The 17,100-nt window shown below is 40.9% G+C and overlaps 1 protein-coding gene across 2 annotated transcripts in view; it reads right to left on the minus strand.

The window, feature by feature from the left end:
* itgb1a (integrin, beta 1a) overlaps nucleotides 1-15,927 on the minus strand; it is a 32,511-nt gene extending 16,584 nt beyond the window's left edge. The window contains exon 1 of one of the 2 annotated variants that reach the window (XM_051940409.1): nucleotides 15,623-15,926. The gene's annotated coding sequence lies outside the window, so the exon portion shown is untranslated. Of the gene's footprint in view, nucleotides 1-15,622 lie in introns of both variants that reach the window. The other variant, XM_051940410.1, reaches the window with a different exon arrangement.
* Between the last annotated feature and the right edge of the window lie 1,173 nt (nucleotides 15,928-17,100).

Genomic DNA, 17,100 nt, shown 5'->3' on the forward strand with positions numbered 1-17,100 from the left:
GGTTACAGAGATATTAAGAATAAATGGTCATGAGCACAGAGCTGAGGTTACATTTATGCTCTGAACAAAAGACTTTCAGTGAAGCCTGCCTGTCACTGTAAATTCCAAATTTCCGCTGCTGCCTCAGAAGATTTAGTTAGCACTGACATGCTTTTGGGATTCTCACCACCTTTTATTGGCAGTTCTAGTAAGCTACAGCTGGGAAGGCTTCTACAGAGAGACACCACATCAATGTCCTGATATTTTATTAAGGTGCACCGGCCAGCAAGGGGTCAGTATGTGCTGAATCTAATTAACATGTGGAATGTTTAACTGATATCCCTCCTGACCATAAATCACAAACTCATGGGGAGTCATTTCTAAGAGAATCCCCACAGAAGCTAACGTCTGCCACACTGAATATTGAAGCATGAGGTTCAAATTAGAGTCAGGCAGACAGCGATAAAGTGACAAAACCTGCAGCACACTGACTGTTGCTGGCTATTCATAGAGGCTACATTAAAAGACTGCATTCCCTTGTACTGTGCTAAAGGAAGCTCTGACGTTCAGTGTGCATGCTGTTGACTGATGCATTCCTGAGAGCCTGTGTGAGTCCGTTTATATAGACACAGAGGGGCAGACGGCCTGTCTGCGGCCCCCCAGATTAGATCTAGCTGTACATGGGTAGTGTGTGTTTCCATGCAAGATAAAAACCATATCTAACCCGGTTCTGCCACTCTCACCCCATCACCACTGCCTTACTGAAACTAGACTTTTAAAAGAATGAAGAAATCACAACATTTTTACGTGCAGACCTGAAAATTAAAGAACTGCATGTTAAAATAGAGATGAAACAGTTTTGAATATTGTTAACGATTGTTACATTATTTTTAAAGTTTAAGTACAGTCGATACGCACAACAAACAACTGATTTCAGTGGAAACCAAGCTTAAACTGAAGGAATTTAAGTTCACATTCCTCTTCTAACAAAACCACACACTCAGATATTTTCTTTTCATTCTTGCTGAGGTTCCGTCTTCAGCTCTGGCTTGCAGTTCCAGGGGATCATTCAAATGCAAACTACAGCAATAAAATTCCAGTGAGGTGTCAAGTTAGAAAAATAACCATGTTGTCTTCAATCCCATGAAGCTTAGCAGCTGCACAGAGGAATGCTTCGTAAAAACGAAAATAAAATATAGAGCTCAAGTCAGAGAGTAGCCTGAGAAAGGACTAAGAGCAGGATGTTATGCTGCCTTTAAGTGCCCCTCGAAGGATCAGAGTTCAGAAGTCGTAAATAAAACTTGTCAACATGGGAAGGTGGTTTTGGTTAATATGGTCACTATGATAAAGTTAAGAAAAATATAAAAAGTAGAAAACTTTTTTTTTTTAAAAGAACACAAACAACATGGATACTGGGTGTGATATATGGTTTACAGCTCTCGAAAAACCTAGATAGTACAGCTTGATTTAACTTTTGTGTTATTTCCAAGGTCACACAGGAACCTTCTCACTAGTCCTGAACAATTATTCAGTCTCAAATTGAAATTGCGATTTGAAATAATAAAATTAGCAAATTGAAATAGCTGCACTTCTGTCTCGTCGATGGTTTTGCAAATTGTAATCGACATAGCTGTCTGAAAAATCATAACTACATATTTTCCCCAAATTGTTCAGACACAGTTCACACACTCAATAAATATATCTTCAATTTGTCATCGTTTATGATGTGGGACCTAATGATTTTTTCTATCAGATATTGTTTACTGTATTTTGCAGATGTGATCTCATAATTGCATCTGCAGGAACAACAACTGTGCAGATATCCGACAATTGAACTTCCTGGCTCCACAATGCACTCTTGACAACTTGCTCTGACTTACAAGGAAGTTTGATGCATGTTTTGTTGTGGACATACATGCTTAGCTGGGAATAACAATATTTCCAGAACTCCCTGACAACGGCCTTACACTGCACTCCTCTATGGGAGCACTGAGTTCCAGGAACCACAATGCTCTGTGACCACACACATCATTTCAGAACAAGTAAAATAATACGCATAACACATAGCCTTGCATCACTGAGTAACATCACTGTAAATAATAGTCTCTTTGAGTTATAAGGCTTGAGAAGTGCATTCTCCAATAAGTACACTTTTACAAACAGCTTGGATGTTTTTGATGCAACACAGATATGAATCTAAACTGGTAATGTGCGGAAGGGAGGGAGGGAGGGGAACCATTACCGAGATGTTTGCATAAAAACCACAACGCTCTAATGGATTTGTAGATAGAAAACATAAGAATAGCAGTGTTTCCCCTGGGTTGAGATGGCTGTGAGGTGGTGGGGTGTAGGCAAGGGCCGAAATTTTGAAAATCAAGATGCAAAATGGGGCATTCTGGCACAATTTGGAGCACATTTTGTTGTATTTGTAGCCATTTCCAAAAACTAAATTAAATAAAATTTTCATGTTGACGCTAGGAACATTCGCCAATCGGAACGACCGACATTTGAAACATGATCTCGCGGGATGTCATACGAGAACTGAGTGTTACCGACCAATGGGGAAGTGCCTTGCTGTCTTCAGCCACAGCGAGAAAAGGCTGCCATTCTGGCTTGTTGATTTCAGCGGCAAATATACCGGACTTATGTGTCAATGCTTTCTAATATTTAGCATTACTTTTTTTTTTGTTTTTGTGGCGCGGACCAGTGAGGCGGCAATGTCGGCAAAACTGTAATGAGGCGGTGGCCTATACCAGCTAGGCGGCCCACCTCGTCGGTCATATAGGAGGGGAAATAATTGCCTGACAGTTTCCTGAGTACAGCAAGACAAACCAACCCTGGTTATTCTATTACAAAACAGTTGATCTAGCTTCTTGTTGCTCCTCCTTTAAACACATACATGCACATTTTACTCTCTGTGTCTATTCACTTGTCACACACCTCAACTGTGACCAAAGCTCAGTGTTTTTATGGGTTTTCCAAAGGTCTATCAGTTGGCAGGACAAGGTGATGCATGGCAGACATTGTGATGCGTGACTAAAGCGGGCTGAGCTTCTCAGGCATTCCTGAGAGACTCAGTGCTGCCTGACCAGGATAGTAACCTGTAATACTGTTACTGCACTTTGGAGAAATGCGAGCTGTGACACCCATGATGCAGGGATACTGGATTTGTAACATGCTCGGTCACACAACCACCATCCCCACTTTGTTGTTATTATTTCACTGTTTAACCATGGCGGGAAAAAAAATCTAAAATTAATTCATGAGTCCATGCAACGATTCTCCCCACCAATTTATCTGCTCCTGCTGTTTGCGTTTTTTGACATCAGTCTGAAATCTGCAGACAGCTGAAAGCTCAAATTAGCTACCTGCAGGTAAGTACAGACCATATGAAAGTGCATCTGTGCAACGCTCTAAGTCATAATATTATTAAACACAAGTGAATTTAACTTGGGCTCCCAAGGTGTCCACCCAAACGTGGTTTGGAGGTTTCTGTGTGAAAATCTGTGGTGTCGAACACCCTGTTTTATTGAGCAAAACAGACCTGAGCAGTGAAAGACTGGATTTACTTTCCTTTGACTTGAGCTGCATTTGCAAGTTCTTAGAAGTACTTACTTCAGCAAGCAGTGCCATGAATAACGACCAGCAGAGTCAGGGAGAGAAGCGGCTAGACACACTAAAGCCTGCAGTGCAGCAGTAAAGAACTGGTGGCAGCTCAGAGTCACAGTGCTCTTTGTAGCATAAGGCCCGGTCCTTCCCTCACTCAGAATGCCTGTTCTTCTCAACTCTATGAAAAGGAGGAATGGAAAAGAAGGAAAAACAGGAAAGGGCGGTGCACAGCTCAGAGGGAAAAGGGGCAGCCTCAAGCCCAAAGGAAAGGATCTCACTGACTTTCCTTGCCTCTGCTGAGTTCGTCCTTCAGTCTCTTCTAATCTTTCCTCCTCCATTTACACATTACAGAATATCTGGCTGATAAGCATTTTATTGTAAATGGAATATTTATTAGATTACTTGGAGAAGGCAACTAAGTGAATATAAACAGCTCTGTGTGGCTTAAGTATCTTAACTTTATAGAGTGTGAAAGTTTCTGTGTCTAGGGAATATTTCATTAAAACATTCCTAGATGTGTTCACTCTGTCTACTGTTGTCTGTGCCATGTCTCTGGCATCCTATACTCCCATCCTCCCTCTTTCTCTTCCTTATTTTCTTCATCTCTCCCTCACTCTCTCTCTCCCACCCTCATTTCGCCCACACAATTGCTCACTTCACTCCCTCTATCATGAGCAGAGCCAAACCAGTGGCCCCTTTGACTCCACATACCCTTCAAACAACGCAGAGTGGGAAACATGTCAGAGCTCTGAGACGTACAAGCCGCCCGACAGAACTGAAGGAGAATACCAAACAGTGTCCGTCTGTGTCTCTGTCCACCCCCACCACCACTTCCCACCGCCATCCGGAGGACCCTCTCGCCGCAGACAAAAGCAATGAATCAGGCTGCCCTCTGAGACCATGACCGAGAGTCTGATCCTTAAAGTGTTCCCACTAACCGTACCCTCTTTGCTAGAAGAGCCTCTGTGTGATAAATAATACTAATGAGACACATGCTGATGTCTTTAATCTTTTGGTGCTTCATTGCTCCTAAGACATTGATATTAGTTTCCAATATGAATTTTCCACGAGACATAAAGAAAGAAATACCCTAAATGATAGAGATGAAGGCACAAATGACTAGAAATGTCAACATAGTTTCCACATTACGTAAGTCCTCTAGTTTTTATACTATTCTTCAATAGAAGAAGCTTTGAGAAATGGAAAAAAAACTGTGAAAATTGAACAGCAAGACTGGAACAAGTGAGCGAGTGAGCAAGGATAAGGAATGCCAAGTGGGTTTTCGTCACATCGGACTTAGTCTGCATCCCTTATTTTTAGTCTAAAGAAAATACATGTACGTGACATCAGTATCTATTTCTGTTTTCACAATAAGAGAAAATGTCTGATGAGTTGTAACAGTAGCTATAAAGCTATCCATTCTATCACAGGTAAAATATAAAATGTAACGTTATCGAGGTGGCTGAAATGTCACAGACTGAATGATACACTGCACTGCACAAGGATGTGCAGTTTTTGAAGCACTACATCTTGGCATCCATACAGCTATAGAAGTCATAACAGCAACAGGTAATGCTGCTAACATGGGTAACATGGTACAACTGTGCTTATAGCATCAGCTAGAGAAAAATCACGGGGGACATACAACCCCATGCATGTAGCGTGTTCTCATACACACCCTGAATGACAGGCTAACAGCGAGGGCCGGTAGAAACTTCAGGGCTTTTTTTGATGGTCAACTTTCTCACTGAAGCGACAGCACAGTATGTTCAATGGTCCAAAACAACACTGTTGTTTGAGACAAATTAAAACAAATCAAAACCCTAGTCATATCTGAATATGACATAATGACTACTTCCAGGACTAGTTGCCACAACTGCTGCTGAACTACTTTAGTAGACTACGGTCAATCAGAGTAACCGTCTGAGCTGCAAAAGTTCCCGAACTATCAATTAGCAATTAGCACTAGTTAATTATGTTAGTTGCTGAGGGAACACTGAATGTACGCAGTTTATTCAAGACATGAATTTGCGACCCTTAAGATGACAGAAAAGGCAAGAAACTACTGAGGCTTTTTGGGACTCCAAACAACGTAAAATTTGGTAGAGAATGTGCAGAAATACAAAAGATATTTGTACAATAATATTCAAGTAGGTGACTGTTGAGGGTTACATAAAAACTGTACAGCACAGGTAATAAGTTACAAAAGCTTCTGCTCTTTCCAGCTCTGTCACTCACAAGCATCAGCACTGTGAAGGTAGTTCACTATCAGTCAACAGCGTAAATGTACTTATGTCTGGTTTATAGTACCTTGTTAATGTGCTCAGCGACAGGTGTCAAGACCACAGATCTGCAGTTGTTATACTGGTTTCTAGCCTGCTTGAAGGATGCATTCTCATACTTATGCAGGCGCTTAAGTATTAAGCACATGTGTGCTACTGCTGAGCTACAGCTCTTGTAGTGGCTGTCTGGACTGTCTGCACGGACAAAAATCTTTGGCTGCATGCGGCTGTCTGCAGATTGTTCCACATGAGCTTTTCCAGACTTGGGGAAATGACAAAATTCTTATCATGCAGAGTCTAGTGAACCTTTGCAGTCTTGCAGACGAAAAAAGAAAAATACTGGTCCACTGACTATTGTGATTCAATTGGAATTGCCAGCATGACCAATGTTTAACAGTGAAGTGACACATCCTCTGAATTCAGCAGTGTGTTTTGTAGGAGTGTATCTGTTCTAAATCACTTCAAATGTGACATTTAGTTTGGTGAGAAACTTCTCGAATTGTTATACCTTCCGATGCCTATTGATATTGTTTCTGTTTCACTTTATACCTGAGAGTAAACAGCTCTGTGTCCTTTCTAATGCGACATTTGAGTGCTTTAACTGTTGCAGTAAGAATTACAGTCAATGACACATTATTTTCTTTGCTGAAAGTAACAGACAGAAAGATATTATTTTATGCATTTTTATGCGTTTTCTACACTTAACCAGAAACATAAACTGTGGCTTGAAAACCAATGAACATATCAATCTGTTCATTTTAAGTATAGTCCAAATGTTTTACTGCTTTTTGTGCCACTGGTTAAAACTGTGACATATCATTGCTACTGAAGTGTTAAATGTTCAAACTAAGTTGTATCATAATATACACACGTGGACAAAATTGTTGGTACCCCTCAGTTAAAGAAGGAAAAACCCACAATTCTCACTGAAATCACTTGAAACTCACAAAAGTAACAATAAATAAAAATTTATTGAAAATTAAATAATCAAAAACAGCCATTACTTTTGAATTGTTGATTAACATAATTATTTAAAAAAACAAACTAATGAAACAGGCCTGGACAAAAATGATGGTACCTCTATAAAAGATTGAAAACTATTTGACCAGAGTGACATGATTAACTCAGGTGTGTCATTTAATTGACATCACAGGTGTTTCCAAACTCATAATCAGTCAGTCTGCCTATTTAAAGGGAGACAAGTAGTCACCCTGCTGTTTGGTGAAAAGGTGTGTACCACACTGAACATGGACAACAGAAAGCGAAGGAGAGAATTGTCCCAGGACATCCGAAAAAAAATGATAGACAAACATCTTAAAGGTAAAGGCTATAAGACCATCTCTAAACAGCTTGAAGTTCCTGTGACAACAGTGGCTCATATTATTCAGAAGTTCAAGACCCACGGGACAGTAGCCAACCTCCCTGGACGTGGCCGCAAGAGGAAAATTGATGACAAATTGAAGAGACGGATCGTTCGAATTGTATCCAAAGAGCCCAGAGCAACCTCCAAAGAAATTAAAGGTGAACTCCAAGGCCAAGGTACATCAGTGTCAGATCGCACCATTCGTTGTTGTTTGAGCCAAAGTGGACTTCATGGGAGACGACCAAGGAGGACACCACTGCTGAAAAAAACTCATAAAAAAGCCAGACTGGAATTTGCAAAAATGCATGTTGACAAGCCACAAAGCTTCTGGGAGAATGTCCTTTGGACAGATGAGACCAAACTGGAGCTTTTTGGTAAGGCACATCAACTCTATGTTCATAGACTCAAAAACCAAGCATACGAAGAAAAGAACACTGTCCCTACGGTGAAACATGGAGGAGGCTCAGTAATGTTTTGGGGCTGCTTTGCTGCATCTGACACAGGGTGTCTTGAAAGTGTGCAAGGTACAATGAAATCTGAAGACTATCAAGGCATTCTGGAGAGAAATGTGCTGCCTAGTGTCAGAAAGCTTGGTCTCAGTCGCAGGTCATGGGTCTTCCAACAGGACAACGATCCAAAACACACAGCCAAAAACACCCAAGAATGGCTGAGAGAAAAGCGTTGGACTATTCTAAAGTGGCCTTCTATGAGCCCAGATCTGAATCCCATTGAACATATGTGGAAGGAGCTGAAACATGCCATTTGGAGAAGACACCCATCAAACCTGAGACAACTGGAGCTGTTTGCTCATGAGGAGTGGGCCAAAATACCTGTTGACAGCTGCAGAACGCTCATTGACAAATACAGAAATCGTTTAATTGCAGTGATTGCCTCAAAAGGTTGTGCAACAAAATATTAAGTTATGGGTACCATCATTTTTGTCCAGCCCTATTTCATTAGCTTGTTTTTTTAAATAATTATGTTAATCAACAATTCAAAAGTGATGGCTGATTTTGATTATTTAATTTTCAATAAATTTTTATTTATTGTTACTTTTGTGACTTTCAAGTGATTCCAGTGAGAATTGTGGGTTTTTCCTTCTTTAACTGAGGGGTACCAACAATTTTGTCCACGTGTGTAAGTAGTCTCCATGTTTTCTTATCCAGGATGGATAGCATTCAAAGTGTTTCAGGCGTTTCAAAGTATTTTCCAAAATGATTTCCTTAGAGACCCATAATTATGCACATGTGAGGGTTTAACAGAATAATGAGGGCAGTAGCCACAGTTTAAATTCCAGTTTTATCAGTATTTCAGCAGAGAGCCTGTTGCTGGTTTCTGCTCTGCTTTTCACACAAAACACTTAGCCACATATGTTGTCTTGAAGCCTGCCAACATTCCCCTTGTGTATGACAGAGGCTAAAGATACACTTCTGGGGGGGATACTGTCTCTGAAGGACTTTTGAACTTTTCCACTCACAAAATCTATAACACTTAAGCGGAGATGGCTTCTTCTCTGCAACCAAAATACATTCTCATCGAACAGGGATCACATCTCATAACATCTTGTCCACCCACAGCAGCTCAGTAGAAACAATTGAGGCAAAACCACAACCCTTGGAAGAAGGCCAAGTACATATCACTATTCATAGCTTCATCTCTGGGTTGAAAATAACTTTGCAGTGTTAACAAGTTATTTCTAACTTGTCCTCTCCACCTGTCCTCTGCAATCACTCCAAAAGAGAGACTAAATCACGAGTCACAAAATCAAAACTGGTTCACAAAACTACTTCAATCCCACTGAGACATAAACAGTTTACAGTTAGTCTAGTTTATGTATGTGGTGAAATTGCTACATTGCATGTCACTTTTGGTCAAATGCTGTAGCTGTCTAAGTACGGGACAGTATCCTGACGGAAGGTTAGCTCTGCCCAAGCATCTGTAAAACCAGACATGTTTAGTAGGCCATCTGTTTTAAAGATTATAATGATCCTATAAAAGTAGATCTAGAGAAGGCAGGAGCATCGAGTTCTCATCACCAACCCCTAGGCAAAACTGGAGGCCGATGTTGGGAATCTAGGGGGGTACCCTGGCTGTGACAATGTGAGCCCAGGGCTCAGTCTGTGGAGCCGGGAGCTGTTGTACTGTAAGCCTTCCCAAACTCCCAGTCTTTGCTGAGTCTTCCCTTCCTTTGCTGAAACACAGGAAGCTCAACTTGATCACACAGGAAGCCTGCTTCAAGAAGCCTGGAAATTAGCCAAATCTCCCCCTTGAAGCCATGAAGATGACATATTTGGTGCTCAGTGGGAAAAAGAACCTAAAGAATGGCAGAGAGAAAAGAGAGATGGGACTACACTGCTGTGACACAAAGAGTTGAAAAAGTTGTGAGCTGCCAAAACGGCAGCATATTGTCTTTGTGAATAAAGCGTGTCTGATCTGAACGTAAACCAGGCCATCGCTGTAATCTAAGCTCTGGGAAAAGCTAAACAAGCCCGGAAACTGCCTCAAACAATGCAAGCGACACAGCCAAAGGGCCTTAACTGGAAATTAACAAATGGCAGACACTGATCATAGCTCACTGGGACAATTTACAAAAATTAGCGCAGCACCTGCGCTGCTAAACGAGTGAGAGGAATCATTCAGATACATGGCAGCCGTCTGCAGTCTCTGACTAATATGTGCAGCTGTGAAGTGATTAATGAATAGTCTGTTGGGATGGAGACGAGAATAAACAGTATTCCTGCAGAGCTAATAGTTCCAACAGAAAGGCTGCTACTGGGGGACAAACTGGATCTGCTGAAAACAGGTCAAGTCCACGGGTTCAGATCGCATTTAAATTCAACGTAAAATGAGACTGATTGAATTCTATAGACAGCACAACAGCCTACAAAGTCAAAGGGAAGATGTAATTAGCCAAGAATGTACCTGACAAATTGACAGGAGGACATGTATGTGTCAACATCCAACATCGGGTATTGCTTGAAAATATGGTGGGGTTAAATGAAAAGTTAAGGGATCACGAAAGTATTACAGTCCTCAGTAAGATTTTTTAAAACTCTGACATTACACAGAATCATTGTTGCTAATCACTAATAGTTGACAGAAAGTGATACTAAAAAAATCCACTTTCCACTTATTACATAGGAAATCATTAATATTTTGTGTTTGTTTTATTGTTGTTGTTTTTTTGTTTTTCAGAAAAAATAACCATGATGCTACTTTAGCAAACTAGCATTTAAAGGGACAAAGTCCTGAAACATGAATGAATGTTTGGTTGTTATGATCAGGACTCATGTGGGTTAAGGTCCTCTATACAACTTTTCAAAACTGAAATACAAAGGTTAAAATCTGTCTCAAGGCAGAGGCGATTGTCTGCACAAAGTTTCATGACATTCATCTAATAGCTGTTGAGACATTTCACTCAAAACCCCAAATGCAGCCTTCATGTCGGTACTGAGGGAGAAGTCAGAGAAGACAAGCCACATAACACACATTCATGTGAAAACAGGAACACAGAGAGCAAACTACAATACACAAGCTGTCCAACAGAAGCTAACATGTCACAGAGACTGTGAGAAAACTGCGGCAACACTTCCCAGGCTGGTAGATATGTCAGGTTTGTTCTTAATCTGATTTTAACTTTGCAATAGGCCAGCTGTGCACACCTCCATCGTCTTTCTGCAGAAGCCCTAATGCTCGAACATGGGTACATTAATGACACTCAGATGTCTTTCATTAGGCCCCAGACTTCACACTTTAACTGGAGGGCCTCCATTTCCGCTGCCAAGAGAGAGACAGAGCTCAAACAGTAAGCACTCCACAGTTACATGTATTTCCTCAAGGGAACAGTAAAGAAATATCTGTCATGTTTAATTCTCAGAGCATTTTTTTAGGGGCAACTCACTGAACATGACGTTCTTAGACAAGTTTGCGCTCTGCTGTACGGCTCCATCACAACAACAATTTTTTGGTAAAGGGCTTGTACTTTTCCTGCTCTACAGCTTTGAAGCTTGATGCCCTTGAACAGCACAGCTGGTACTGAATATAAATGAGTACATTATAAACATAGTTTATCTTACATTTTATTGAAGCGTGGTATCATTTTCCTTCCTCAAACACTGTTGCAGAGAATTTTACAAATATTTTTCTATAGCTGATGGTGTGAGAACCTGTAAAAACGTAGAGAAACAAACTTAAACCACTTGCCTTGTACAGTGGTTCTTTAGCAACTTCACAAGAAAAAATGTAGGTATTACATTTATTTTCTGAGATGTTTGCACTGTGGGAGTATCTGTGTAGTGTTCAAGCTTTTCCACCTTAAAGTTTACTCAGATGTTGTCTACTATTTAATGCCTATGATTGCATTGGCTGAATCTGACTGGAAGAAAAAAAGAATTTCCCAACACTAATGAGTAACCTTAAAGAAGCCGTTACGTATGAAGCTACAATGCTAAAATGTGATTGTGTCTCTGAACTGGAAGCTGGCTGGTGACTCACGTAATGCCCCTGAGACTTCACCTTCTAACAGCCCACATTCACAAACCAGGAGCACAGAGTTCATATTGTACTGGTTTTATGTTTTATAGAGCGAAAGGCAGAAACATTGGTAGTGATCAATGCTTGGTAAATGACAAATTCTGATGTCAAAGATTGAACAAGAGCAATTTCATAAATGTTGACAAGAGTTGACAATTTACTTGACAGTCTGGATACAATAGAAATCACAGTGCACTATTTAAATATCAAAGGCAAAATGAAATATGTCCTCAAAAAAATAATCACCTAAATACCCTGACTGATTTCAGTCAGTGTCATAGCTTCAGCTTCTCAGTAGTGAGTATTTGCTGGTTGTCTTTGTACTGTGAGACAGCATCATGTAACTTTTTGGTCTTTGACACTGTCTTGGGACGAAAAAAAGTCATCTGAAGAGTTTACTTGGAAGGGGTATTTTATAGCCCCAATGAATAATGAACTACTTGAGAAGACAATCTGCCGTTAGCAATAGTTACACTCACAAGATTCACACCACATCATCAACACTTTACATCAAAAATTACATGTTGAAAATATCAAGGTAAAGTTTTTTGATTACAGTAGGGCTTAAAAACTATCATAGAAATTGCTTGACACTATTGCGAAGCTATTCCAAGCTCCGAATAGAAAACGTGTAAAAAAAAAAAACACACTCATTTTTTGACAAAGAAACTTCATTCATGTACCAAAACTCAGAGGTTTTTCATCAAAGTTAAAGTTCTCAAATGCTCTAAATAATAGCAAACAAAGTCTCTGCCTAAAGGAAAAAGTCTGGACAAGGCAGACAATTCTGATATAAATTCAGATATTCTCGGATCAAATGAAAAGCAAACAAGACCATAAATCTCCTCGTGCCTTGTGGGCAGACGGGTTTAAGACACTGACCATGTAAGTGCAAAATCAAGTTCAAGTTCAGCTTGGGATCCTTGCTGCATGCCATACCCATGTCTCTCCACCCTTTTCCTGTCACCTCCCTACACTCTCTTATCAAGCAGCTGGTACAAAGTATTCAGGGATGACACACCGCCCCGATTTTCCGCTCCAGTACAATGTCTATTTATTTGATTGCTGCCCTGTTATTGTAAAAAGAATCCAGCGTTCAGTGATAACACAAACCCTCTCATATCCTTGAACTGAGCACTGCTGTGAATGAAAGGCACATAAGCTTTTCTTTTCCAACTCACAGAGTGTCACGGTTAAACTTTCACTGTCACAATAATAAACACAGCATGGCAGAGCTCACACTCTGCACAAGTCTGCTACTATTTACTACTGACATGTCTGGCTTCATTTTCTCAGCAGACCCTGGCAAACAGAGGTCAGCTTTAACCACGCCATTCCTAACTGGTGTTTCGGAGGCTGTTTATAGAAACAGGAGGCACCCCCACAAAAAGCCCAGAGGAGCAGCCAGGGAAGAGCAAAAGCAAAGGATCTGGTTGAACGCTGCTCTTGGGGTCACAAACCAAAACCAAGCGGAAGGCCCACTCCACAATTTAGCAGCAAAAATAGACAAATCTGTGCCAAAAATGATATCCAGAGGAATGATAAAGGACAAAGGCACCAAGGGAAGTTATCATTTTGCAGAGAAAATACAAAATTGCTGCCTTGTTTCAGCTGGACTTCAAATCACCATGTGTTTTGAGAAACCGTCAAGATGCAAGAGGGACTGAAGTTCGTGCCTGCTGGTCAGGAAATTAGGTCACTGCCTAACAAATCATAGATAACTGCTCTTCGGGGATCATCACTTGTAGGCCTGCCTTCAAACTCGGGGTAGGGTGAGAGCGTGTGTGCACGTAGGGGAGGTAAACGGCTGTAAAAGGCGATTATCTGTACCATTTTGAGTCTGAGCTCTTCCCCTACAGCATAAAGGATGTGTCACAAAGTGCAATTGTACACATTCATCACCTCTGCCCTAAAGGGACAGAAAACCACACACACACACACAAACCACAGAGTGCACATTCATCACTTCCGTCTCAAGGCCACAGGTTCGCACATAAGGTGTACGTCACTCACCGACAAAGAAACAAACACACACATTCATGAGGAACGTCACTTGTCCAGAAGAAAGGCCTGGGTGTGGCTCACTGCTGTATGTGTGGAGTAAGTGGCATCGTAAATCAGGAGGGAGCCGGGCCCCTGTGGCAGCAGCTGCTCCCCGGGGACCTGGGGTCACATCCATTCAGCTGGTGGCTACTGGCTCCACTACCGTCCTTTAACTCCCCCACTGTCCTACATTTACCCTGCTTCCCAATTAGCCTTTCTCCCCCTACTGTTCTTCCTCCGCCCCCATCGCCTTCCATATCTCCTTTCAACATCCTCTCGGTCGCTTTGTCCTTGCCTCTCTTCCTGCCTCCATTTCCTTGATTAAACTGAGCTGCTCGGCTCTGAATCTGCACCGTGGAGTCAGCGCGGTCAGCTGTATTTATAAGGCCTCCATCATCCTGCAGATGTAGAGAGGGTAACAGGATCGCTGCTTCATCCAATCAATGGAAGCTGTGCCGGCTGTCGATCATGCCCTGCATGGGCAATAACAGGAAGCAAACTCTTCAAGTTCTGCCAGAGAGCTACCAAATGTAACCTGATATCTGTTTTATGAATCCAGTCGTCAGCCTGAAATCACACACAACACATCCATAGCTGTGTTTTCTGTTTGCTACAGAAGCTTTTCTCTTGTGACTCATGCTTTCATCAGCTCTAAACTGATAACGTGACTCTTCCCCTGAGCGGTCTAATGTGAAGTGACCCCTGAGTAATAGCATAAATCATGTGAGATCACTTGTTGAGGGTCTTTCCTGTGACCATCGCATTAAAGAGGGGTACAGCCACAGCCTGTTGCTCTGCTCCAGCAGTGATGAAAGGATGAACTGAGGATCACAATATCCAGAGTGGTTTGATACTGACCCTACAGCACACTCACACACAGAACACACAATATTAAACTAAAATGTACTATATTATACTATACTGTACAATACGATACAATAATACATTATATTAGACTGAAAAAAGCTTCACTGTACAATGCTATATGACACTATATTATACAAAACTCCATTTAGTGTTCTATACTACATTTTACTATACTATACTATACTATATAAAACTCCACTGTACCATTCTATACTATATTGCACTGTGCTATACAATACTATAGTAAACATCATTGTACTATATACCATGCTATATGATACTATAATGCACTGTACTATAATATAATATGTCAGAATATTATACTAAAGACCACAATATTATACCATAATGTGCTGTACTATATTACACTACAAAGTACTATACTACACTACACTATGAAGTACTGTACAATATTACACTATAATGTACAATACAACACAATCCTACAACACTTTAATGTACAATACAACAATATAAATATTACTTCACTATACTACACTGTACTACAAAGTAGAATACTACATTACATTATGAAGTACTATACAGTTCTATTCTATATAATATTACATGAAAATGTACAATATAAGAATATACTATATTCCTACACTAAACTGTATGTCTCTATCACCATATATTTAAAAATCACTTCACAACAGAACCTACACAACATTTAAATACGCCCCATTTTAAGCTTGAAACTTCCATCTCCATCTAAACAACACATCAGTGATTAATGTGACTTTTGAGACGACATATAAATTGAAATACATTTTAATATGCAGAAAATGCTTTCATGTAACAGAACACACGAGTAGGCGGCACACACCAGTCTCAGTACAGTATACATGAAAAAACTCGAGTTAAATTGTAGCAATAACACCGTGAAACTTATGTAGTTTAGGATAAAACCAACATATAAGCAGCAGTGAGTAGTTAGCTTGCTTACCTCGGCTGTTCCTCCAGCAGCACTAAGCTAGCTGTCCTCTGCTGAGCCGCTCCAACTATCTGCCCTGCTGGCACCGGGGCCACTCTCTCCTCCCAAAAGTCACGGCAGGTTTCTCCTGCTGCTCATTCCCCTCAACTTCCTTTCACAGAGAAAAGGTCTCTGGTGCGTGTGAACGAAACCAAATGTGAGAACAGTTCGATATCTGGAGGAGGACACAGTATCCGAGCAGAGCCGGAGCCGACCTCTTTCCCTCGGTGTGGTCAGAGGAATCAGAGCCGCAGAGATCCGCTGCTCTGCGGAGACCAGATGAGGTAAGTGGAGACACTGTAGCACAGCACAGTAGGAGCCTTCAAAATAAAATCCATGTTTAAAGGATAAATTAAAGCCTCACCAACATGCATTCTATTGCAGTACATTTACAGTTGTAGAATTTAAATATTGTACTTAAGTAATTTAATAATGTGTAGTTTACTAATAGTTATCATAGATTTCAATACTTACACAAAGCCTCTACTTAAAGGAGTACCTAAAGAGACATTTTCTGTCTTTCTTGCCTTCTACAACACCTACTGTAACTTAATTTTAAATAAAGTAAGAGCATGCTGTTTTTATAATTTATTGTGTATTTTGGGGCTATAATCCTGATTTTACCACTCGTACTTCACAGCCATGGCACAAGGTTTCCTTCATACAAATAGGCACAAACAACCCACGCGTTGTCGTAATTGAAGTAGAATTTGTTGAATCAAAGTTTGTTTATATAGCACATTTAAAAAACAATCTGACATCACCAAAGTTCTGTTTTTGTTGTAAGACAGGCAACAACAAAAATATATAACAGAAAACAGGAATAAAGTTCAGTACAAACAAACAAACAAAAACACAAACAGGTGTAAGATAGGATTCTGAAATTAAATGACAATAGAATGCTAAAATATTAGAATCACTTAAAGCAACCAGAAGCCGTGACAACATGTATCCATCCATCCATCCTCTACACACCGCTTTGTCCTCACTGGGGTCGTGGGGGGGCTGGAGCCTATCCCAGCTAACTCAGGTGAAGGCAGGGGACACCCTGGACAGGTCGCCAGTCTGTCACAGGGCTACACATACAGACAAACAATTACTCTCACATTCACACCTACAGGCAATTTAGAGTAATGAATTAGCATATTTTTTGGACTGTGGGAGGAAGCCGGAGCACCCGGAGAAAACCCACACATGCACAGGGAGAACATGCAAACTCCATGCAGAAAGATCCCAGGCCCACCCTGGGATCTGAACTGGGGATCTTCTTGCTGCAAGACGAAAGTGCTAACCACTATGGCACTGTGCAGCCGTGACAACATGTATGTGCTTTGGTTTTCCTGGACATGGAGAAGGAACATTTGATTGAAAGATGAGGGCCATTCCAAAGCTTTGGAGCTGCCATCACAAAGAAACCATCTCCCTGACCCACTGGAACAGTTTGCTTGCTT

This window comes from Acanthochromis polyacanthus, chromosome 20 (assembly GCF_021347895.1).
Source record: "Acanthochromis polyacanthus isolate Apoly-LR-REF ecotype Palm Island chromosome 20, KAUST_Apoly_ChrSc, whole genome shotgun sequence".
NCBI lineage: Eukaryota > Metazoa > Chordata > Actinopteri > Pomacentridae > Acanthochromis > Acanthochromis polyacanthus.